At 42.0% G+C, this 26,648-nt stretch overlaps 1 protein-coding gene across 5 annotated transcripts in view; it reads left to right on the top strand.

Moving 5' to 3' along the window:
- The first annotated feature begins 4,934 nt into the window (after positions 1–4,934).
- The window catches only part of MYO6 (myosin VI), a 153,836-nt gene continuing 132,122 nt past the window's right edge, over positions 4,935–26,648 (top strand). For all 5 annotated transcript variants that reach the window (XM_063124932.1, XM_063124931.1, XM_063124930.1 and 2 more), the window contains exon 1: positions 4,935–5,011. The gene's annotated coding sequence lies outside the window, so the exon portion shown is untranslated. The remainder of the gene's footprint in view (positions 5,012–26,648) is intronic.

The raw sequence follows: 26,648 nt of genomic DNA, 5'->3' as shown, positions 1-26,648 counted from the left end.
CTGAGGGCTTTAAGGGAAATCCCGTTTTCCTACTGCTGTTATGCTTCCTGTTTCTTTCACAGGACTGAAATTAATTACACTGAAAGTCCTGCTGCTGTTTCCCTGGGCTCCTTTGAATGGCAAACACAGTTGAATCGAGGGATCCCCTCCCTGGCATGTATGCAAAGGAGGCAGGGTCTTGTCTGTTTCCTTCAGCTCCCAGAAAAGCCACAACTTACTTCTGAGTAGAAGTAAGATTTTGCTGTAAGTTTTCAACCCTTGTCACACTTACTTGGGAGTAAGCCCCATTGAACATAATTAGACTTACTTCTGAGTACACACATGGGGATTGGGCCTGCCTGCCTTTGTTGTATTAATTACCCTCTTTAAGGTCCTTCCTCAAATGGCTCATAGCACAATGTCAGCTTTACATGCTGCCAATTTTGTGCTGTTCGGGGTTTCTCCAAACGAGTGTCTTGCTATTTACTGTTTTACTCTGTACAGCACCATGTACATTGATGGTGCTATATAAATAAATAATAATAATAATAATAATAATGATGGAGTGATCCTGCGTATCTCCCGCTCCCTCTGCTCTTTTTCCTGTCACAAAATAAGACACCCCCAAACCCGACTTTTCTGCACTATAGTGATATTTGTCGCTATTTCCTGCTGTGTGCAGAAGTTGCACTATAAAACGCTCACTAGACGGTGCTGTCCCACTAAACTGAATGGGCCATGTGGTTGCTGCTTTCTTCCCCTTTCTGATGTGATTCTGCTTGTCCCTATTGCGGAAGAGAACCAGGGAGTGGAGCAACAGTAAAGAAACGTGATTTCCCACCTGTCTGAAAATCCTCTCTGATGTATTTTAAAATGGAATTGGGGGGGGGGGACCTATGCGAGACCTCCTGTTTGTTTACTGTGTTGTTAAATTGACCTGAAAACTTCTGTGAGTAGTCAGAAATGAACATGCTATAAATAATTCTAGAACATGCAATAACTTCTTTATTTCTTGGCAGAACTGGATGAAATTTGTAGGGATAGTTGTCCCTTCTGAGGGGATCAAGCTTGACAGGTTTCAGATAAATAGATGCAGGATGCTTTGTGCAACAGCAGCCTTTAGAGTTTGGAGGTTTCAAAAAAAAAGAAAACGAAAGAAAAACCAATGCATTTATCCCCCTACATTTTTGTAAGCAATTTTATGAAAATGATCTGCTTACAAATAGGCTTTCCATACTAAGCTAAGCATAGAGTTTGTTCCTCCTGCAAAAATTTCAGAAGGGTAAGTGCAGCCTTTTTTGTGGAAGTGATTTACTTCTCCTAACTCCCCCCCCCCCCCAAAAAAAAAACTTGGCAAATTTCAGAAGGCTAGATGCAGGGGCTAGGGATCTATGGTAAATGAAAAACTTAAAACCTTTTTTTTTCTGCTCAGTTGAGATCTATTACTTCAATATCTTTCCCTAAAGCACTGGCATTGGAGACCTTTGGTAAAACCATTCACTGTGATTAGGAGCTAGAGCTGTCAGTTACACCCTTTCCCCACTCTGGTGTTTTCATTATATGAAGAGTTTGGGAAGAAATGTATCAATTTTTGAGGCATAATGTCAGTATCTCTGTCACTTTGAATCCCAAATCTTCAGGAGAGTTATTTGGAGACGTCCCCGTTTTTATTCATCTCTTCTGAAGCTGTCCAAATTAGCCTGATTTGTCCCCGTTTTTATTCATACCTCTTCTGACGCTGTCCAGCTTAGCCTGATTTGCTGTAGGATTTGGTCAAATATGAAACACATCCTTGCTTAGGTACACACAATGTAGTAAGTGCAACATGTAGTTTGGAAATAAGAGGTGTAACCTCTGAGGTGAGGCAGCTGGCCATATAACATAAGGCCTTTGGGCCTCTATATATATATATATATATATATATATATATATATATATATATATATAATAATAATAATTGGTGGTGTCATCCCATCTTTGCAATGCCGTCTCGAGTGCCAGATGAAGACCTTTTTTTATTTCAGTGGTTCTGGGAACTCTTCAGGGTTGGAGAGTGGGATATAAGTCTATATAAATAAAAAAAAAATACAGTAAAATTGAAAATGAAAATAACCAAAGTCCCATGAATGTCTACTTAGAAGTAAGCCCCATTGTGTTCAGTGGGACTTATTCCCAGATAAGTGCGTATAGCATTCCATTTAGCAAAGTGCTCATTTTATTGTGTATATACAGAGACCATTTGTGGGTGAAAGCTTCTTTGCCTGTGGAGGGGGTGAGAGAAACTGAAACACAATACCAACCAGCACTAGAGAGGAATTGAAAATGGTGGGGATGGCCCACAGAACTCACCAATCACATCTGCAGTATGCCCAGAAAAGGAGGGGAAAGAAACCCTTGTGTATGGTGTTTAGAACAAGAGAACAATCTCTCTCTCTCTCTTTTTCCTCCTCCTCCTGGTTTTTCTAACAGCTTAATTTAGCACTTGTAATGCAACCTTTTATCCCTGAGCAAGATCAAAGACTTTCTTGCCTATTGGTGAGTAGGTTTGTTGAAGGCTGCCCATCTCTTATGATTGTCATGATGTCACAAAGAACCAAGCCGGCAAATGGGTGTGGCCTGAAGACCAAAGTTAAAATAATCGTAGGTGCAGTCGCAGAAGTGGTTAGATGTCATCATTCCAGCAGGAATTGTTCATGTTTTCTTCACATCAAATTAATACCCGTGTACCACGCCACATGAATGAGCAATGTAATTAGTGAAGCATGCCTGGCCTACTGCAAGAACCCTGCCCAAACACACCTTTGAAACTGTTTAGAAATGAAATGCCTGAAGTGAAACCATTCAGAATTTAAATGGCAAATGTATTGGCTTTCTGTTGGATTAAGGAAGGCCGTACAATGAAATGGCTGCTGCAGCCTTCCAAAGATGGGCATTATCAGAGAAGGAGTTGTTCTATCATCCCTGGGGGCTGGGTCAAAGAGAGATAGTTGTCCGCAATTATGGAAAAATGTGCATGTCAGCTATGTAGCCAAAGTGACACTCTGTGTCACACATGTAAAGATTAAAAGAAAACAAACTTGTTCAGAGCTGGTTTCAATAACACAGGAAATTCTGGATTTGGCAGGGGATTTATCACCACCTCTGCTCTGCTCACACTACACAATACCTGCTTTGATCTTCCTTCCATTCTTTTGTATCTTTCCAATGAATATGTACATTACACATTTGTCCTTTCTTTCTTAACACATGTTCCAAATAAATACATTATTATGCTATAATTTTGTGCTGGATGGGAAGGAATATCTGCATGTACTGCTTGGTAAGAAAAAAACTAAACCAAAACAAAAAGGGATTAGAGAGAAGCTCAGAAATCCAAATTTCAGATCACAAAGCATTTTCCCAAATGCTGAAATATTTGGTAACAGACAAAATCTTCAAATACGAATGTATTCAATCGCAAACACTATTTCCAAATAGAAAAATACATTAAAAAAACAGTAAAAAATCCAGGTACTGTATACAGGAGCTGCTCTTGTGATATATATAAAATACTATTCCCTTTGTGTATGGTCATGATGTTAATTATGATTCTACTTTATATAGGCTTGGAAATGTTTGAGATTTTAATACATTTATCATTGAAGATTTTGTCTGCGATATTGCTTTACTTTTGGGATATTTCTTTGTTCTCTGTCACGCTAGAGTAAAATAGAAGGCCCATGTAATAACATAGCTTCTGCTATAGCTTTCAAAAGCCACTTGTAATTCTTTTAGTACATCCCCAGAGGGTGTTGAGCAGAAATGCAAAAACTGTGGCTTGCAGAGATTGAAGATAAGGAAAGGGTTTCTCTTACTAGTATTAGTAGCAAGTTAACTCCTTCCTTATCTCATGGTCTTGTGTGCTTGTATATTCATGTGTGAGTGCACATATGAACACAGCAGCACCCTGGAGATGCCAGATACAGCTCATGGGGCTAAAAGGATGTGCATTCCTGGGCCAGATCTACACCAAGCAGGAGAGCTGCTGCCATTCAGAGTTGACAATACTGGACTAGATGGTCTGATTCAGTAAAAGGCAGCTTCCTACGTTCCTAAATGAGACCCCCTTTTCTCTCTCCCCAGCCCCCTCCCAAAATACTGCATTGCATTCAGATCTAAGATATTTGTCAATAACTGAATACACTCCATTCAGTACTCTTGGGTATGTTTAGCTATTTGTCCCTTCCTGCAGAATGATGGAAATTACCTGTCAATTTTATACTTCTCTGTGGCCCTTTCTACACCTAAGGGTTATCCCAAGAAAGTGGTGGGATCGTCCCTGCCTGCTCCTGGGATCCCTTGTGTGGCATTTGGATGCACAGGAACGATCCCCGGATATAGGGCTAGGGTAGACATGCCCCGAGTCTACTTTGGCGATCCTCAGGCTAAACTTTGTTCTTTTGTTTGTTTTTAGTGCAAGGAGCTGACTGTCACCTAAATTCTACAAGTGTTAGATTTTCTCACTGGAATGGGATCATTCAGATATTCTTGTTTTGGGGTAAAGTTTGCCAACACTTGCAGTGACTCTAAATTGAGAGATTGAGCATCCTTCATTCTTGTCAGATCTGGAGTCCTTATACTTCACCGCAGATTTTTCACAACATTTTAATCATCTTTTCCCTTCCTTTAAAAATATTTTTTTTAAAAAATGCAATTTAGACTTTTGCTGCCCACCTTTTCCCAACTTTAGTCCCAAGACTGGGCCACAGAAGGGCACAGGACTTCGTCGCTCCTACTGAGCATGTCCGCCACACAGGAGCATGCTCAGTAACACTTGGGATGGAGCTGTGGAAAGTCGGTGCGCCGGCCGGCCGGCCGGCCCGACAGCCGCTGCACCAGGCGCTGCCTCCTCCCGTCCTGCCGTGACGTCAGCGGAGACTCCGCCCCGGCTCCCAGGAACGCTGGGGCGGAGCAGCAGCAGCCGCAACAGCGCAGCGCCCGGGCCGAGTCGGCATCAGCTGGGGACGGAGCGCGGGGGCTACGACGACAGCAGGTAAACTTGGGGGCAGCCGGCAAGCCCGGGTCTCTCCCCCTCTCCTCTCCCCCAACGCCATCGGATGCGGTCTCCTCTCAGCCTTGAGCCCCCTTTCTTTTTCCCACCTCCCCATGTTCTATCCCGAGTTTCTTGTATTCCACCCCACCCCCCGCTCCTGGCCGCCGCGGCTCTCTCTGCCCCTCCGCTCCTTCGTTTGGCGTCGTTTTCCTCCTGTAAGTTGCTGATGCTCTTCGTCGATCTATTCGCGTGAATCCCGACTTGACTTTGACAGATGGAGCCTGGGATCCGCCAGGGATCTGTATCTTTTAAAGAGCGTCAGAGAAGTTTTGTTTGGTGAAGTTTGGTTTTGGTGAGGGCTGTCTCCATAAATGCGCATCAGATTAATCTCCAAAAAAAAAGTATACACCAACCACCCCGCGCGTGTGCGCATTATAATGACATGTTGATAATATGCAATATAATGCACTTATATTATATTATATAATATAGTATTTATTCTGTGTATGTCAAAGTGTGTTTTCATCTATTCATCACATGTTGATACGTGGGATGACCTCCATCTCTGTTATTAGGGAACCCATGGGTGGCAATTGTTGCTGCTTAATGGCTCACCTTAACAAGAACTTTTTAAATGCAGCAATTGCCCTCTGCATGAAGTGTTTGTGGCTGGGAGAAGCTGCAGTACTTTTGACCTAAAGAGAACGTGGAAGCTTTTCCGGTTCTGAAAAAAAAACAAAAACCTTTCTACCCGCTTAAGTTTTTGGAAGGAAGGAGAAGCTGACATCCCAGAGCTGGTAATCTGTAGGGAGTCAAAGTCAGGGTGCTGTATGTTCCCTTACCGTGTGCGAGGGTAGCTTCTTCTCAAGAAGTTTTCACACTTGGGGAGTTGGGGGGTGGGGTGAGAGTTTAAACGTGAAGAGCCATAGTTACTCAAGATGATGGTTGTGCAGCATTTCCTTGTGCTAGGGTTGTTACCTTGCCTGCCTCATTCATTAAATTAACATGCTGCCTCCTAACTAATTCAGTAGGTGATGATTAAGGTGGAACATGAGTCTCTGGTGTTAATAGAGAAGCCCTAAGCCCTTACCATAATAATCTGTTTTAATTAAAGAAGGGGAACGCAATAAGGAAAACAGAGGAAGTGCTGTGGGATTTGTTGAGCGGAAAAAAGTTAAGACTTTCTTATCAGGATGTTTTATTACAGCATGCAGTCAAGAACAGATAAGTGGCAGAAAGTTCCTTATGAACTTTTTGTGAACCGCCCAGAGAGCTTCGGCTATTGGGCGGTATAAAAATGTAATAAATAAATAATAATAAATAATAAATAACAACAATAATAATAACAACAATAATAATAATTTTCTCAGTTGAGAAAAACTCTGCTTAATACAGCTTACAGAAGAATTGCTATGTTTGTTTGCTACATTAAAAAAGGGGGGGGGGAACACCCAAGGCATTCCCCACCTTGAAAATTGCTCTCTTTTTTGTGATGGGCGTATTTGTGAGATGCATGACATAGGCACAGGTGAGGTTGGGGCAGGAAGCTTGAATGATATTATGGTTCCTGTTTTCTTGCACTTCTGCCAAATGCCTGAAACTGAACCTTGGGCATCTCTGTCATAAGGAGGCATGTGTAACCTTAGATGCCAACAAAGTGCATGCATTTCCCGGTGGCAGGGGTGTTGAACCCCAGGTCTGTGGGCCAAGTCCAGCCTACCTCGGCTCTCAGTTCAGCTCTCCAGGTTTCCCAAGATAGTCCCGCTTGCTTTCCCTGACCGCCAATCATTTGGTGTTTTCCTGGCTTTTACACGGTTGTGTGTCCCCCCTTCAAAAGATTGTAATGTTTCTCCTCAGTTACAAGCAGTAAAAGCTTTAAGATAAACTATTGTGGAGATTTGGGCCCTGTTCCTTTTGCATCTGGCCCCAGCCGGCACAAGACCTTCTCTGAAATTGAACTCTGCCCTCTGACTGACGGAGGTTTCCCACTCCTGCCCCATGGCGAAAATTGGCCTTTGTGAGCCCTGGCCCCATTCTCACATGTTCTTTATGCTTATTGAATGTCTCAGTTCTCTAAGTAGATTGCGTATGATTGGGCATGCACTCTTCCTCTTGGTGTACTTTGCACAGGTATGGGGTGCAGTAAATGGAGATAATGCAATGAGCTTGAGCACACATTATAACTACCACACAGATGTCAGCAAAACCAGCTGCTTATAAAGTAAGTGACCCATAATATTTTGAAGCACTTACCACATGTAATATCAGCATTAAGAGCCTATACACCCACTCCAAGGGTCCCACGGGCTGAATTCTACATGGTAAGTGCTTCAAGTTGTAATGGGGTAGGAGGTCATTTTTAGCAGCATCTCCATGACAACCGTAACCTATGCTCTAACCCACAGTTAACAAGGTGAGAACTAAAGAACAGGAATTTAAATGGTCCACCCCAATAGATAGGCTGTGAAATGTGAATATAATTTTAACGTGGATTTATACAGAAGATATGAGTGATAATTATCTAGGCTTTGCAGTAGCTGCTAATATTGAAGTCCTGTTCGTATATGATGGTCCATCCTTCAGAAATAAATACTTGTCTGTGTGTGGTTTATGGAAATTGGCAAAAGTTAACGATAAAGTAAGATATACTTCTTAACTCTTCTAGGGGCAGATGTTCTTTTGATGGGGTTTTAAAGAGTTCTCAAGGGTTTAATTTTCCTCATTAAGCAAAACTGTTGAAAGCATGTAGACTTATATGTGTAAGGGCACAATGCTGTGCAAGTTTAAACAGAAAAAAAGACCTACAGCTCCTTGCATTCACTGGCAAACTATTTCTCTTTTGAGTCTTTGGTGTACTAAATGAGCACACTTGGTGGAGGAAAACCTCATGTGCAAGAGCATCCTTCATAGTGCATGTGGGTGCAAATGGTTTCTGGCAGGTTTAATTGCTTTCACTCTTTGGTATGAGGATAAAATAAATAACAACATTACATTAATAGATTTAGAGAAATATGCAGTCACTTAGGAAGATGACATATTTTTGAATAATTCACATACTGCTTCTGAATTGGAACAAGATTAGATCTCATAATTTGCAACAAGTGCTCAGGGAGCGAGTGGGACTTCTTTGGAAAGTGAGTTAGCTTCCCACACGATTCTTAAAACCATTAAGTTGTAAAATAACTGGTGAACCTGATCTGAAGTTCAGTAGAGTACAAAGGTTGACAGGAGAGTGTTTCTTGTGCTGCACATTAACAGGGGTGGTGGTGAGCAATGTGACTCACTCTCCAATCTAGCTTAAGTAACAAAGGTCTGGCAAAATCCAAGTACACTATAAACGGGTGGTGGTCATTATTTTAACATCTCCTAGATCTCTTCCCATTTCAAATGTCTTCCAGGGATTGTAGCGTATTGCTGACAAGAACTAAACAGTGTTCTTCAACTTTGCAGTGCTGGTGTCTTGGTTGGGAAGAGAAGCACTGGAATAGACATCAAACTATTTTAGTTTCCATAAATTCTCTAGGTTTAGGCAGTGGCTGGGTGGGAATGTCTGTTTTAAGCATTTGAAAAGACAGGGAGTTGATAATCCTCTCTTTTGCATATTTTAGGATGGGAAGCAAAGCAGATATATTCCGATTGCATGATTCCTTTTGCAGTGTAGACCTTGAACTGGCCAGGTTGTCTGAGGAGTCTGTGGCAACTTCTTGAAAAACCACTGTCCTGTTATAGTTTGTCTAAGGCCCAGTAGACCAAAACAGGAACAGTGTAAAAGTTCAAGAACAAGAAGGGTGCAAAGACTTTGTGACTTCATTTTATCTCACAGTGAAGAGATAATTCTTCAACCGACTCTCTCTTTTTAGAAATTGAACTTTAAATCACTTTCCCAGGGACACTGCTAGTTTTGGTCTCCTGTTTGTGGATTCTTGCAGGCAACTTTGTTCCATATTTGTTGACTACAGAGTTTCACTGCTTTGTGAGAAAACAGTAATCTGGATCCACCCTTAGTTGTATTTATTATGAGAAGCAGGGGAGTCGGTTGTTATTTGCTAGTAAAATCAGGAAATCTTGACAGGACCTAAGCAGAGACTTTAAGCATTTTAAAAGGGGAGAAACAAAAAAGGAAACTAGGAATGACTTCCATTGGTGCATCCATAACATTAAAGCAAACAACGTATGGAGGAATCTGAATGTGGGAGCCCAGCAGAATGCAAATTGCTTATTAACTTCTTTGTAGAAGGTATTCTCGGAAGGACCATCTTTTCTCTAAAAGTGTGTCTTTATCAGGAGGCATCAACGTTGTGCTGAGTGACCTAGTGAGATTAGGTTCTTCTGATCTGAGCACTGAAGTACCTGATACCAGGTAGCAGCAGGTGATGCTTGTCAATTATTAGCAACCTGTGTGCTCTGTTCATTGGAGCTCTACATTGTTACACTGTTAGTCATAGGTGTTTCCATTTGGACTGAAAAGCTTTCAGGGTGGGGCTTAATTGGAAGTCTACTGTTTGCCTCTCCCTTTACCTAAAGTTTTTTTGATTAAGCATGGAGGCACCTGCCAAGTCCAGGCCCTGAGCTCTCCTGTGTTTTATAAACTGTGGAGAGGATGGAACTTCAGGTATAGCATTCCCCATGAAGTGCTCTCCCAAGAAGGCTTCAATCTCCCATCCCTTTACTATTCTTTTTAATGGTACAGGAAACATCGCTTTACCAAGCTTTTCTGCAACCCATACCAGTGCTACAATGTTTGGTGAAGTGGCGGATGACGTTGTATGTCTTACTCAGAATTTTTGATCTACTTGTAGCCAGCAGCTAACCAAAATACTGCTGTACTCCTAACTCTTCCACCCACCCCCAGTAACCTACCCTTTTAAAAAATGAGACGAGAGGCCCTTGTGTAAAGTTATACACGTTGCTTTTCAAGTTGGTGTAGTAAAATCAGATTTGAGTCTAGAGCAGGAATGGGCAATTTGTGGCCCTCCAGATGTTTTGACCGATAGTGCCTGTGATCCCTCACTATTACCTATGTTAGCTAGGGTTGCTGGGAGTAATAGGCCAAAACATCTGGCGAACCACAATTTGCTCACCCCTGGTCATGAAAGATGTAGTAGTGAGAAACTACCTTTAAGTGCAATTGACTTCAGCCTGCTTCTTTCTGGATGCAGCTGCTTTAGGACGTGACATATTTCCCTTTCCTTTGGACAACGTTGGAGTATTGGGCTATCTGGTTCAGTATTGCCTGCAGCGGTTCTCTAAAGCCTTGGTCGGAGGTCTTTTTTCCTTAACCCCCACACTTCTTCAGACCCTTTTAACAAAAGGAGGCAGGGATTGCATCTGGGACCTTAAGCAAGCAAAGCGTGTGCTCCCCCCCCCCCTTAGCTATGGGTTTCTAAAGAATTGGAGCAAGAGCATACTCTTGAGAGATCTGATAGGTAACACATGGGTTTCCCCAGCAACAGCTGGTGTTAAAGCCAGCCCCCGCCCTCTCTCATGAAGACTGCAAATAGTGGGTTTTGATCACAACATTATGCATTACTGGGGCTGGAAAAATCTTGGGGACATGAAGGAATTTGAAAATGTTTTCAGATCTATGTAGAGCTGCCAATGGAAGCATTCTAGGGCCGGTTCACATGCATTTTGAGTGGTTTTCTAGCCCTGGAAATGTTCCTATGATGAATACTTCACGTGCAAGCAAGTAAGCCAATAAATAATTAAGAGGTGTAAAAAAAAGCATTTTGAAAGCCGAGAATTTCTTTAAAATATAATATTTACTGCGTGAGTTGGTGTCCTGTCCCACTCAGAGTGTGTTCACATTACATCATTCTGGTATGTACCTTTGGAGTCATTGTGGTTAAAGTCAGCTACATACAAAGCTGAACAAAGTAGAATTGTGTCAGTTAAATATATAATGCAGGTGATGGCTTTCCTTGTGGCATGATCCAAAACCTTCCTTGGCTCTGGCCAAGTTTCTGCTTTGTGGTAGGATTATGCATCTGGCACAATGGTACTGTAGTGTTTACAGCTTCCAGAGGTGGCATACGTCTTAATGATTTTTCCCCTCCTCTGTCCGTGACGACTAGCAACATTATCTTAAAATTAATGTCAAATTGACTTGACTTTATTAAGAACATATTTTGTGTTTAATTTATGAGGATGGTGGTTGTATTAATTCTGGCACAATCCAAGAACAAATCCTTTCTTGGCTGTGCCCCAAATTCTTCTTTGTGGATCTTGCCACTTCTGAGATCCACTTCTGAGCAAGTTGGGTTTGGTTTTCATGGATGGATATACTTATTTAGGAATCTGGTCTTCAGAAATAGATCATACTCTCTGCCCCTGTTATAATGGGAGACACCGTAATCATGTTGTTCCTATTACTATTGATTACATTTTTGAACCACTCAATAACCAAAGCTTTCTGGGTAGTTTACAAAAGATTAAAACTTATAAATACAATATAAAACATAATATGGAAACACTTTACAAAACGTTTTAATACTCAATAAAAATCCCAGGACCAGTTAAAACTGAATTCTATGCTGTCAAAAGCCTGTGAGTAGAGGAGAGTCTTAACCTGGCACAAAAAGGATGACAATGTTGGTGCCAGGTAAACCTCAGTGGGGAACTCATTCCACAGCCTGGGGGGCACCACTGAGAAGGCTCTGTCCCTTATCGCCACCCTCCAGACCAACTTTGGAGGAGGCACCTGGAAGAGGGTCTCAGATGATGATCATAGTGTAGGAATAGGGTCATACTGGGAGAGGCGATCTCTCAGGTATTTTGGTTCCAAGCCATGTAGAGCTTTATAGGTCAAAACCAGCACCTTGAATTGGGCTTGGAAACACAGGCAGCCAGTGCAAGCAAGCCAGAATTGGTGTTATATGTTCAGAACTTCTGGTCCCTGCAGGTAATCTGGCTGCTGCATTTTACACCAGCAGCAGCTTCCAAACCTCCTTTGAGGATGGCCCCAGGCACTGTGGTAATCTAACTTGGAGGTTACCAGAGGATAGTCTACTGAATCCAAGTTACCCTTTTGCAGATAGGGATGTAGCTGGGCCATCAATTGAAACTGGTAGAAGACATTCCATGCCACGGAGCCTCCAGTGATAGAGATAGCTCCAGGAGAACCCTCAAGTAATGAACCTGCTCCTTCAAGGGGAGCACAACCCCATTCAGAACAGGTTGAACACCCTACATTCTGTCAGAAGAACTGTCCACCCACAGTATCTCAGTTTTGTCTAAATTGAGTTTCACTTTATTAGACCTCATCCAATCCATTGTTGCAGCCAGGCACCAATCTACTACATTCAGAGCCTTACCTGATGATGAAAAGGAGAAACCGAACTCCAAAAACTCATGGTAACCCCAGTCAACATTTGTAGCCATTAAAATAGCATGGGGGACAGAACCAACCCCTATAGCACCCCATACTGGAGAATTTATGGCGCTGAGCAGTATCCCCCAAACATTACCTTCTACAGCAGATCATCCAAGTAGGAGTGAAGCCACTGCAATGCAGTGCCTCCTACTCCCAACTCAAAGAATTGCCCAGAAGGTTACCATGTTTGATGGTATTGAAAGCCACCGAGATACCAAGGTATATCAACAGGGTCGCACTCCCATGTCTCTCTTCTGACATAGATCATCACTTAGGGTGACCAAGGCTGTTTTCAAGCCAAAACCTGTCCTGAACCTAAACTGAAATCGATCCAGATAAGCTGTCTCATCCAAGAGCTTCTGGAGCTGTTTGGCACCCACTCAAGGACCTTGCCCAGGAAAAGAACTTTTGCCACCAGTCTAATATTATTGAGATCATCTGATTCCGGGGAGGGTATTTTCAGAAGTAGTCTCATCACCGCTGCTTTCAGGTGGTCTGGGACCACCTCCTCTTGCAGAGAGGCATTATTCACCTCCCTGGCCCAGCCAGCTGTTCCCTCCCTTCCAGTTTTTATTAACCAAGAGGGGCCAGGATCAAATATGGAAGTGGTCACATGAATCTGTCCAAGTATCTTGTCACCTTATTTGTTCCCAGATTTGAAGCAATCATGTTTAGTGTGTTGTACTGGAATATATATTTAACAGTGCATGTATCAATGACCCGAGTAGCTTTGAATTCTTCTGTATAGAGACCAGCATGTGTTAGAAAGTTCATATGAAATGTAAGTATTATAGGTGTGCACAAGGCAAACCTGCATCCACGGTGAGTTGTAGCTAATCACTGATTCCTGACAAAGTATATCTGGGTGTTATATTCATATTACCTATCACTGAATTCTTAAAACATTATACTGGAGAATTGTGATGTACAAAATCACCATCAGAAGCAAACCAAGCAGGCATGGTAGATTGTCCCATTCTTAAAATTGCTTCAACTTAAATTTTAAATAGCAACCTTAAAAGCTGTATCTTTTTAACCTTATTGGCATATGTATTATTGCATATATTCATTACTTTGCCGACACCTACACACAATGATTTCTTGAAGTGCATGTTGTTATTGTTGTTTATATAGCACCATCTTTGTACAAGGTGTTTTACAAAGAACAGGTAGGACAGGTTCGTGCCTCAAGGTGCTTTCAATCTAAAATAGATACATGGAAAGCTGTAAGCAATTGTATTGTTTATTTGTTTTTTCAACTATCATGGACATGTCAACTTTACAAATGCAGTGCAGGTAAGCACACAAAGGGCCTTGCTAGATGGAGGTTTAGCCCAGTGCTCGCCCTGGGCTCGCCCCTTTGCATCCAGATGATGCACAGGGGATCCCGGGGTCAGGTAGGGGTGAAACCTCCCTGGACGCGGGGTAAGTGAAACCCCAGTTAGCCTGGTTTTCCCCGTGATCTCAGGCTCAGCCCGAGACTGCGGGTGTATAGCGCATTCTGCTGCTGTTCCTGGCTACCGCACTTACACACGAGTAGCCGGGAACAGCAGCGGACGGGCCACAGCGCTCCTGCCGCTGCCGATGTCCCCCGGCCTGGGGGACATCGGCGGTGGCCATCACAGGCCGGGGGACATTGGCAGTGGCGGGAAATGGAGGCTAGGGACATGGGGGGGCGTGATCGGCATTCGGCGACATGGGGGGGGGGGTCGGAAACGGCTGCCAGAGACAAGGGGGGGGGCGGGAATCAGCGGCCAGGGAAGAATGGGAGATCGCCGGGGGGGATTTATGTCCAGGGTGGGGAACTTGGGGGGAGGCCCCCCCGGGAAACCCCCTTTTTTTAAAACAACAACAACACACAACCCCTTACCTTTCCAGTGGTGCATTCCTGCGCACACGGCCCCTTTAACAAGAGCAAAAAATATGGCGGACGTGACGGGGCTTCGTCGCGTCTGACGTGTAGATAGGCGTGACGGCCCGTGCTAATTGTAGCGGGGCCTTGCCGCGCCTGAAGCACCGATTTTCAGGTAGGTCTAGCAAGGCCCATTGACTCTGCAATACAAAGAAGCAAAATACAAAAAGATACTAAAAAGGTTTGGAAACCTGTAAGCAGGATTTGGCAACTTCTGACCCTTCTAATGTTTTGGCGCACAACTCCCATCATCCCTCACCATTAGCTATGCTGGCTAGCAATGATGGGAGTTGTAGGCCAAAACTTCTGGAGGGCCACAAGTTGCCCACCTTTGCAATAGAGTAATGGGAGCAGGAATAATCAGGGGAAAATGTGGTGACTTCAGTTACATGTACTTTGGCTTAGTTACATCAAGGGAAACTTCCTCACACCTGCTCCCCTCCAGATGTTTTGGGCTTCTGCTCCCATCAGCCTTAGCCAGCATGGTCAGTGGACAGAAGTGATGGGAGTTGTAGTCCAACACATCTAGAGGGCATCCAGTTGGGGAAAGGCTGCAATAAGGACTAGGGGAATGATTGAAAGGCTTCACCAGAAAATGTGCATTTAGAGGAGGGTCTTAAGGGAAACAAAGTGGCTGTTCGGAGGTGTTACACATCTCTTGACATGAACACCACCACCACCACCCACACTCGACCCAGAAAGAATGATAAAAACTGAATTTTTATTTCATAAACGCAGGTTCTTCATAGTGTAGGAAGCCAAGCCGAATGCACAGCAAAGTCTGTTTGCTTTAGGGCCTTGTCTGTTTTTTTTTAAAGAGGTATGAAGTCAGGTCAAGTAGCAGAAGTTGGACAATCATGTTCAGTTTCAAGCAACCTGCTTATTGTTGTGGAAGGGAAGGATTGCATATTGCCAGGGTCCCAGTGGAATTCAGTTAATCTCTGTGCACAGGATTCCATTGAGGGGGATCCCTGTGGCTTGGCCACTCAATGTCCGGAGTAGTGAGCGGACTTTGCAAGCACTTGACTTTTACTTATGAAATGGAGTGAGTTATAAGTGAATGTTAACCACTCACTGTAATGTGGAGAAAGTAAAGGTGTGCAGTCAGAGACTCCATCCAGGGGAAATGGAGTAGGTTTAGCATCACCTTGGTGTGCTCCAAGTTTCAGTCTGGTTCCTTTGTCCCCTGGAAAATGATGAGAAAACATTTGAAGGAAGGAAGCCTGACTTTGTTGCCTGACTGTTCCCCTGGGTAGCTTCCTCCAGGAGTACAACAGAACCTGGGGAGCAGAGTTTCTATAGAAACTCTGGTCCTTCTGCTAGTGGAACTAAGGTATCCCAAGGGCTCATGAGCCAGTTTTGTACACACTGCTTCGTCCAGTGCTTTACATTTCTGAGCCACATTGGGTGCAATCCAGCAAAATGAGCAGTTGATGCTTATTTGTTGTTGTATTGCTTAGCAAGATTTCTTTTTCACACGATTTCACCTAACTAGTGAACCAGTCTCATTCTGTGGACACAATGAAGGTAAGCTGATGTACACAGGGCAGTGGTGAAGGCATGCCCTCTTAGAGATTATCTGGAGGCAACATGTGTAAAAGTGACAAGGTGATTAATTTTTTTACCTGGCTTCCTTTCTTCTCGTATCGGTGCTCGGTTTTAGAAAATAAATCAGCATGTTTGCTTCTCCAGAGATCTTGGTAGAGAATTTTCTGTGTCTGGGGAAGCAACCATGAGTGAGATTTTTGGCAGGTTCTGCTTTATGTGGCCCCCACCAAAATTTTCTCTTCTGCACAATTCTTAAAGGCAGTGGACTCCTTCTCTGTCCTTCTTTGCACCTGGTCATTTTGTCCAGACACGGAGTATAAAATATAAATGTCTGCATCAGTACATTCTTCTGCATACATGTATTGTCTTGTGACTAGTGTGGAATATCTGGGATGTGCTTCATTTTCTTTAATGCTCAATGAGCACACAGTTGTTCACTGTTGCAGCTGCTATAGATGTCACCTGGATGTGGAAAAAATGTAATGAAGAAGGTGTGTCTTTGGGGAGACAGGAGCCTTGAGGTGTCCCTGTGTGATTGTGAAATAGTTTTTGATATCGAAGGCCAGAAGAGAGAGTTCATAGGTGGATGTGTGCTCGATGTGTTTTGATGAAGGTGATTATGGCTACAACAGTGAATAGAGATGAGGAGGACCCACAATGTGCTTGTGCAACTATTCATAGCACTACAGAACAATGCGTAACAGAACTTTAGTGTTAAAAAGCCTTAAAGTTCTCAGTGGGATAGGGCTCTTTGGACTCTTCGGGCCCATTCAGAAGACACCTTAAACCATGGCTTTAACCATGGTGGTTAAGCCTGAAAGCCGGGCTATGTTCAGAAGACACCTTAAACCATGGCGAATAAGCCTTTTTGCTTTATTCACCGTGGTTAAAGCCATGGTTTAAGGTGTCTTCTGATCAAGGCCTTCCTGTCTGTGTTGCTTTTCTCCCCCTAGCAGAGAAGGTAAGCTCTGTGAGGCAGTGGGTCTGTCTTGTGCTTTCTTCTTCTGTAAAGCTCCATGTACACTGATGCTGCTGTGCAAGTAATAATTGCTCTCAGTATTGTTTGTTTATGTTGTTTAAGGGATTTGTGCTCAACCTTTTAAGGGATCTCCTCATAAGGCAGCTTCCAAAGATATAAAAACAATAAAAATATCAATAACCAATTCCCCCCTGCCCCGCCTCTAAAATACGAGTAATAAAAACAGCACTGCTAAAAGAATGGTGTAAAATCAAGTTGGCATATCATAGAATAGCAGAGTTAGAAGGGGGCCTACAAGGCCATCAAGTCCAACCCCCTGCTCAATGCAGGAATCCACCCAAAAGCATCCCTGACAGATGGTTGTCCAGCTGCCTCTTGAATGCCTCTAGTGTGGGAGAGCCCACAACCTCCCTAGGTAACTGATTCCATTGTCATACTGCTCTAACAGTCAAGAAGTTTTTCCTGATGTCCAGCTGGAATCTGGTTTCCTTTAACTTGAGCCCGTTATTCTATCTACGTTAAAAACTTGTCATGAATCTTCTTCTTCTTCTTCTTCTTCTTCTTCTTCTTCTTCTTCAGAACTCTTAAAAGCACAAAGAGAGGGAGCTTGCTGGACTTAGCCCAGACTCACCCAATGAGTCTGATTTGAAGGGGTGAGTAGAGTGCAGGATCTGAGGAGACAATTTTAACTGTTGGGTAGGTTCATATGGGTGAAGGCCGTCCTCTAGATCAAGGGTGGGCAGATATTTTGGACTTTTAACTCCCCTAAGGCCTTGCCAGTAGGGCCAGTGGTTAGGAATGCTGTTGTCCAAAATATCTGGAGATTTACCTTCTGCCTGCCCCTGCTTAGATAATCAGCTCTCAAACTGTTTCAAACTTTCATGGTCAAAACTAGTATACAATAGAACAGATTGTTTGAATTCTCTGGTGCAGTGATGCTGCAAAGAAGCAAAGGTGAGATTCTGTTCTTCAAGGTATTCTGTATCTTCGTTAGGAGCTGATTTGGTCTCTAAATGAAGAAGCAAACTGTCTTCTCCTGCAGTTTGCCATGGGTTTGGAATTGATTGGGTCCATTTCTGTCCTGATGACAGAGCCAGGAAAAGGAAGACAAATCACATGTCAGAGAATAGGATTCTATATGTGGCATCAAATGTTGAGCAAGGGAAATTTCCGTTCCTCCTGTGTGGCCCCCAGAATCTGGGTTCCCTTGCCCGTTCTATTTACGGAATCCCTTCTGTCAGCAAAAGCTACCAGGTGGATTCACCCTATATGTTACTTGAAGACATTAGCAGTGGAAAGTAGTTCTCTCTTAAGTACCCCCTATCTGCCCCCAAATTCTCTGCTTCTTAAAAAGATAGTTTGTATTTGATCAAACCTCTTTCAGGCAAGGTTGTTATGTGGCCACTGGTGAACATACTTCTCTTCCCAAGCTCGAAATAATACTGCATGCACAAGGATATATTTCGCCTTTACATCCAACATGATGACTACTTTGAATGCACTGGTGTATGGTAAGAGCAGGCAGTTCTGTGACACTTATTCAACCTTGAGGTGGCTGGACTTCTTAGGTCAGGCAAGCTTGGACATATGTCGATGGAAACAGCCTCCAAATATCACTGTTTCAATCTTTTTCCATGAACTCATTCTTACTGAAAAATTGGTTTCAACCCAAAGAGTGTTTTCATGCCTCCTTTCAGTTTAATTTTGTTCACATAGGCACTAAGCTTGGATTGCTCAGAGTTAAGTAACAACAGGTGTAGTCTACACCGCAAGAAGTGTGCTTGTTTTCATTATTAAGCGCCGTGAAAGTTTCCTTGGAATGAATGCTACAGTAAAAAGATCTGTACAGACAGGAAGTTCGCAGAGGACTGTTCACAAATAGAAAGTTACACTTTTGGATTGTGTTGGGAAAAAGAGGGACAAACCTTGGTTAGGATCCCCCTCCCCAAAAGGAGAAGTCATGTATATGTTAAAGCAATGCAATGGAAATCAGTTTTTTTCAGAAGTCTATAGACTGCAGTATGTATATTATGTTCTGGAGTGATGGGATCATTACTGTTGGGTAGTTTCTTGAGCAGATCTTGGATATGCTCTGGCTGGGTTCACACAATATGCAAACCCACCCACTGTAGGTTGTTGTTGAACCATGGCTTATCATGCTTGAACACTGCACATTTTTCTCAGGGTGGGGTATTGTGTTGTCTGAATGCAGCACATTTTCTGTAGGGTTGCTTGTTAATTATCTTGAACAACCCAACAACAAGCCATGGGTTCTCAAGGTGGCTAGTATGTGGAAAAATAAACCACACTGCATGCTTAACTACGTTCAGACAACACGATAACTCACCCTGCAGAAAAAGCTCTGCGTAAAACAATAACCCATGTTGGGTTAGAGTGTCATGTTAAAACTAAATTACATTTCTTAAAACTGTCTTAAAACTAAATTCCATTTCTGTGTCAGGGTTGCCCAGATTCTGCAGTTTGTACAATATGTGTAATTTGCGTGATTCCTGATTTTGCAAGGCATATTCTGCATCTGCTAGTCATGGGCCACAGGGACAAGGAGCTGAATTCCCAGGCCTAACCAGAACACTTGCTCAAAGAAGCCTTCCCCTCTTTTTTAAAACCTCGCTCAGCTTTGCTCAGATACTTGCAAGCATATTTTTGTAACTGTAAGAAATGGAAACTATTTTTGAGAGATATTGAATTAAGAGCTAGTATTGAAATTTAATAAATAAAATAAATCATGTGAGCTATAAATTCTTTTTTCTGAGAGGGAGATGAATTCTGTGGCCAGTATCACATTCTGTGGTTTTTCTGAGGAATGTTGGCATACTCCCAGCACGTCTCTATGTAGGGAGAGGAGCAGACTTAGTTGAATAATTTCTCTTGTTCTTGGCCACATTTTCTATGTATTCCATCTCCTTCAAATAAAGAGGAAGAAAAAAGATGATTCAGACTTGTGGTACACCTCAAGTAGGTAAACACCAGTAGGTAAACACGAAAAAAGTGGGATGGAGAACCCCAAATGTTGCAAACCTATACTGATGAGAAGATTGTCCTGATGCATTTCAACCTTTGGCCCTTACTGTGGGTTGGGATGGAATGATTGCATTAAAGAAGAAGAGAGACGTAGGTGTGGGTATGTTGTAAACTTATTCATTGACTAGAAATCCGTAGCTGTAGTCAGGCAGGCATTGCTGCACAATGTCCATTCATTTAAACAGCTTGGAAGGATCACATTCATTTAAATGGGTTTTGCATGAATATCATAAACAGAGATTTGAGGGCCACTTAGGTGTTCTCTCAGTGCAATACTACTTCCTGTTTTGTGTATGTGTCGAGGAACAGTAGTGAATAGACTTATGTAGGTTGTATTTAGTTTAAAATACATCATGTTAGTCAAATTGGAATTGTCTTTCCATATTTTGTATAGCATTGCAAAGGTGCAAAGAAGTTTAGGACCCTCTTTCTCTCACACAGCAAGCTCCATATGATAACTCTTCCCACTTCATAGTCAGGAAATGATGCTAAAAGAGAGTTATTTGCCAAGATCTATCCAGTTTAGCCTTTGACTGAGGTGGGCTTTGAACTTGCTTCTCCAAGACCCAAATCGCCATCCACCAGACCTTTGTAGATGTGTTCATTCTGGAAGACTCATAGCATGAATAAGAAGACTTTCTGGCCACAGCAAGTACATATTTTATTTAGAATTAACGTTTGGATGTTGGGCTCAGTAGTAATTTTTGCACTTGCTTCATCAGTCAGGTGGCTGAGGAAAATCTCCTTGGGTAGATTTTTTGAAAATCTCTGCACCTCTTGATATATATCTTCAGGTTCATCAGACCAGGAGGTACTGACTTCTTACTTCTTAATAGCCTTAGCTCTTTCAAGTGTCTTCCATGGCTGTAGCCATGCAATGGTGGTAGTCACACAGGATATTTGTGAGTAGTGAAGGTCGGGTACCTGCCTGTCAGACTACAAAGTTTGCTATAATGTTGTGAGGCTGGGGAATGCTGGGAGTTGTAGGACTTTTTCCTGTCTAAAAGAAATTGCATAGGGTTGCACCCTTAATTTAGGACACTTAGTGTGTTCAGAGGTGACATCTGAACTAGAGGCTTCCTGAGTCATAGCTCAGCATCTTAACCACTGTGCTGCCCTTGTTCTCTAACTACTATAAGTAATTAAACCATAGACGCATAGTAATTAGCATGGAATTTTTCATGTACATTGCCCAAACCTGGTGTTTAATCTGAACTGGTTGTTGGGTTGCACCATTGGGTCATATTTTGTCCTGTTGAAAGCAATCCCCCAATTATGTTCTGTGACACCATGATGTGGCGTAGCACTAACAACTAGGAATGATGCACCTTGGTGTCCCTGCTTAACAGAACGACCGAAAGAACCTTTTCTTTATGAGTGGCTCACACATACAGATTCTAAACACTTAGCTGCTGTATCCCCCTATAAATGTGTGCAGCATCCTTTTTGTCTGTCATTGGCACCTCAGTTGGCCTGTACCAAGCTTTTTATTTGCCGCTTTAGCAAGTCTTGGGATCATGCCCTCAAAGTTATCAGGATTTATGGCTCAGTTAACTTTTTTGGGGTGTTGCATAAATAATAATAATAATAATAATAATAATAATAATAATAATAATAATAATAATATCAATTATAGAGGCAATTAAGTGTGCAATCCTATGCATGCTTAGATAGAAAAAAACCTTCAACTCCCAACATTCCCTGGCCAGCTATTTATCTTGTGAGTCTTTGGTGTACCGTCTTAATAATAATAATAATAATAATTCATAGGATTGTGCCCTAACATTGCAATCCTACACATGTTGACCCAGAAGTAAGCCTCCTTGAGTTTAGTGAGATTTAAAGTGTCTATACATGTCTACTCAGACACAAGTCCCATTAAGTTAAATATGGTCAGTGTGTATATGACTGCAATCTTACATCCAGGTAAGCATGAATAGGGTTGTGGCCTAGGTCTTTTAATATGTTTGCTGTTTAAGGATTCTTGCCAACGGGCATTTTATAACTCAACCTAAGTCTTTGTTTTCTGTCCTTGGTTAAGTTCAGCTGATACTTGGTCGCCTCTTCCGGCCTCAAAGGCAGAAATGTTATACTTCAGCTTGGTAAATTTTTAATGAAAGCAGACTAATAGGACTAGGAGGGATCCTAAGGGGCAAATAAAAACCTTAAGCCATTTTAGTCCATCTGCTGAAAATAAATGGGGATTTTATTTTGCATTTTATACCTTGAAATGCTTGTAAACACAGCAAGCCGAGTCTTTACTAAAATAAAATTTCATAAAACGTTGGGCAACGATCTTGTTAGGTTCTATTTATGGGAGAGTAGCGGAATATTAAAAGAGAGAAGACTAAACAGGAACTTCCCTGTTTGATTTGGCACAGCTCATCTGAGCACAGAGTTGTCTCTTGTGAGAGAACCGATTTGAATTGCATGCAGCTTTGAATATATTTGTGAGTCTTGACTGAAAAAACATGTGCTTTGATGCAGAAAACAGAGTCCACATATGTGCGCTGGGAAACGGTAATTCAAACAGAGAGAAGCCCCACAAAGACATTTTAGCACTTTATGGGGACCCAATGAAAACTTGTGCCCTGGTTTTAAGAGCACCAAACAACAGCGAACAACAATAAAAATAACAGAAATACTTTTATTGTTAATAAATATTTATACAGAGCTTTCAAGTGCTCAAAGCACTCGGCGTGCATTATCTTACAGCAACTCCTTACAACAACTCTGTAACATAAGTCACTATTATCCCCCATTTTGCAGACGTGGGGACAGAAGATATGATGGAGTAGCTTGCCTAAGGCCACCTAGAGAGTTCTTGTCAGAAGTGAGACTTGAACTGGTTACTTCTTAACCTGTGAGGTTTAATTCCATGAAATGCAGCATCAGGCAAATTGAGGCCCTCCAGATTTTTTTTGCATATGATACTCATCAGCCCTAGCCAGCATAGCAAATAGTAAGGGATGATGGGAGTTGTAAGTTGGGAAAAGCTGTGATAGTCTAATATAATCAGAGGACCAAGTAATTCTGCCCTACAAACTCTACATAACGTATTGTGCAATTCTTTGGATCTTGGGCAACTTCTTCCACACCCCAAAAGAGGCTTTGGGCTTATGCGAACAACTGTCAGTGGGGATCTGTGGTTCAAGGGACAGGAGGAAACAAATACCCAAGCCCTTGGGCACGCCTAACGTAGTTCTTGCAATTTTAGCCATTGTTTTAGATGGTATTCTAATATATGTTGATACATATTCTTATTTGTGCGCTGCCTGAGAAAGGACTGCCTGTTCTTCTTGTACAAAGGCAGCATTGAGAAAACGCTTGTGTAATTTCACAAACCAAACATCGTACTCCTTAATGACAAACTTCATTAAAAACAACTTGTCCTGTATGACTTTGTGTCGATAGTGGTGCAGATGTATAAAATAATGTTGCGTTGGTTATTGAAGTGACTATGTAATTACATAACGCTTTTGCATAGGGTACTCAGTTGGGGAATATAGATATTACTTTTTAAAACAGAATATATTTTCTACAGAATGGTTACTCAGTGCCCCAGTTCTTCTTAAAAAAAACTGGGGGGGGGGGGAAATAGCTAAACTAAAAAATTATGCTGAATGTGTTTGTTGCAATGGAGTAATGTTTCTTCAATGCTAGCATATCATTATGGCAACCTACCCAACCTGGTGTCCTCCTTATTTGTTACTCTGCAACTCCAGATGTGTTAGTCTACAATGTGGTCTTCTCCAGATGTGTTAGTTGTCTGAAGCATTATGGGAGTAGTAGTCCAACACATTTGGAGTGTGCCAGGTTGGGGAAAGCTGTTTATAGGTTGTGGTGATATGATGGCACAGTAGCTTATGTTCCCCATCCTGAATATTTGATGTATAAAATGCCATGGTTGGGTTGGGTCAGACAATACTTGTACATTTCCTGTGTATACTCCCAATTCCCTCCCCCAAATATATACTTTTTAAAAGATCTCCTTTCTCTGAATGCCAAAATTATTCTTTAAAATTCTGTTCAAAAGCAGCTTCTCAGTTAGTTCTGAGCATTTCATAGTAGAAGTTGGTAGAGAAATAGCTGAGGCCCTTTTGAATTGTGTGTAGTATATTTTAGTGTCAGGCTGTAAATGCTGTTTGTTTGTATTTGGGTTCTAAATCAGGATGGATTTATTTAAACCGCCAAGATAAAAAGTCCATATTTAATAAATTACAGCTCTTAAACAAATTTTCCATTTTGTAATTCACATATCTTCTGAAGAAAACTGCATACTAATTGGTTGCTCTAATTATTAAGCCATAATGATTTATAAGTAAACAGCATTTTATATTACCCTGGAGGGTAATCCGGAAGCTTTCCTCATGCAAACTTATGCCTTTTGCAGAATACTGTTTGTTTTGAGGGAGGGAGGAGAAGCAGGAATTGTGGAATTAATAGATATCTGGATAAATGTAAAGATGTTGAGTGACATCACATAAGTGCCGATAACTTTACATAAGCAGGAGCTGATGGTATTGGCAGATTAGTGTTTTTTCATGAAATAGAATATAAAAGTCCTTGATGTTTGGTGGAATTGCTAATATTCTGAATGGAGAGATGAGCATGTTATAGGACTGACGTAGTTAAGAGGACATGACATACACATCACCCAGGAAGGCTTAGTAGGTTTTCCCAGTGAGATGCAGGATGCATTTTTGTCGAGAACAAGCAACTCTATATACCAGTTGCTGGGGAACAGAAGTGGACAAGTGCTGTGTGCTTCCATTGTCATCTAGATGGCCACAGTGTGAACAGAACTTTGGACTAAATAGGCCTTTTGCCTGATGCAGCGTGTCTCTTTTTGTGTTCTTAACTCCTGGGACCCTGTATCAACCCATAAAAAATGCAGTGTCCTACTACGCCACATTCATAATATTTAAGCAATTGTGCCATTTTTGAATATAATTGCAATCTGTACTTTCTACAGAAATGGCTGATGAAAATATTGCATGTGATGGAAGAGTGAGGAGTGTGCAAGCACTTGGCTCATCTACGTAATGTTAAGCTGTGGTTTTCTGTTGCATGTGAACACCAAATCATGCAACACTAATGTAGTTTATTTTTAAATAGATGGCCAAGGAATCCATGCCGCTGTAACTAAAAAAATAATCATCTAGCATTCTTCAGGTTTTCTATTTTTTGCTATTTAGATGATGATGATGATGATGATGATGATCAAGAAATCATCATCATCATCATCAAGAATTATTTCTTACCCGCTTCTCCCTTTGGATCCCTCCCTTTGTTAACAACCCATAGATGAGTGAATCTGTAGAGGAATAAGTATTCAAGTCATTACATGATCTTGTTTGATTATATATGATCTCTGATGTTGCCTTTGCTTTTCTGTGCAGTTTCACATAAAAGGGAGTGAATTGTTTTTTGAAGATAAAATTGACCTCGCTTCTCTGTTAAAGGAGGAAAGTAGTGAATCTCAAGAGTAATGGAGGAGATGGTGTAATGGAAACTGCACTATAGAATTTCCTTAGTGGAAAGCTGGGCCTTGCATTACTAGATTCTGTTGTAGAGGAAGACCTCTGTATTAAAATGTACCTTGTTTGTTCCCTGCAAAATATACAGAGTGATTGGTTTACTGATTAATTTGATTCTGACCTACCAGGTTACAGATAAGCAGTAACTTACAGAGAAGAATGGTCCTAGGCATATTAGTTGTAAGGTAGGTTTTATAATACCTCATAATATTATCAAGAACAATATGCATCTAAGAGAGTGAAAATTAAATGATGTGGTTGAAAATGATCTACATTTTGTTTCACTGGGCGAATATACCTACAGAAATAATAGTGCGGCCTTGGACGTCTTTTTTGTTGCACGCTGAGGTACCCAACGCCTTCCATTCTGTCTGTAAAGAAAATATTTTTTGTTTTTCCTGGCAGCTGGGATTGCTTTAAAGCAAAGTGGGGGCCTCCAGCCACCGCCATCTTCATTTCCCAGAAATGGCTCTGGGCTACATGTGGCACTCAGAAATATTCTTAGGAAATGAAGATGGTGAGGGGCATCAGGCCCATGCTTTCCTCTGCAGGGCGCCCAACTACCAAGAAAAAAATAGGAAAGAGAAAAAGGGCTCCTATCCCTTCTCTCTGGTAAGTGGTGGGCACAGGGAAAGCTAAAGAGAGCTAGGAAGAGTAGAAGGTCTTAAGGAAGTCAGCTGGGGGGTGGGAACTTGGTGGTGAGGGAGTAGCAGCAGGAAGCCAGCAGGGAGGGATTGGGAAGGGTTAACTGCTTTCACGTCTGAGTGGAAGTTGGCTGTATATGTGTGAGAAAGATAGACAGAGAAAGAAAGATTGAGGGGGGGACTTGGAGGGATCCTGAAAAATAGTGAGCTTTTTTAATGTGCTTACAATGCAGAGGAGACATGAGAGGTGGCTGTGTATGCATATATATGAATGCATGCAGGATGGATATATGGACTGCTTATGTGCATGTCTGAATGGATGAAGGATGACTGATTGGGGACATTGGTGTGTGCGTGTGTAATAGTCTATGGATGGTGAACTGGCACGAGAGAGAAAAAGAGATCAGGAAGAATGAGGTGGCTGGCAGAGGGAGGTGGCGGAGAGAAGAATGGTTTATCTCCTGTGAAACAGGTTTCTGTTGGCACTGAACACTGTGGGTTCAAAGGAGTTGCTTAGTTTATTGAGCCTTAAGCCATACTTCTGCCTTGTATTCAGTCTTTTGGGCACGTTACCTGAGTTTTATGATTAGCCTCCCATGG

Source organism: Elgaria multicarinata, chromosome 4 (genome assembly GCF_023053635.1).
Source record: "Elgaria multicarinata webbii isolate HBS135686 ecotype San Diego chromosome 4, rElgMul1.1.pri, whole genome shotgun sequence".
Taxonomy (NCBI): Eukaryota; Metazoa; Chordata; class Lepidosauria; order Squamata; family Anguidae; genus Elgaria; species Elgaria multicarinata.
Note: the sequence above shows the minus strand (reverse complement) of the source record. Positions and strands in the feature narration are given on the sequence as shown.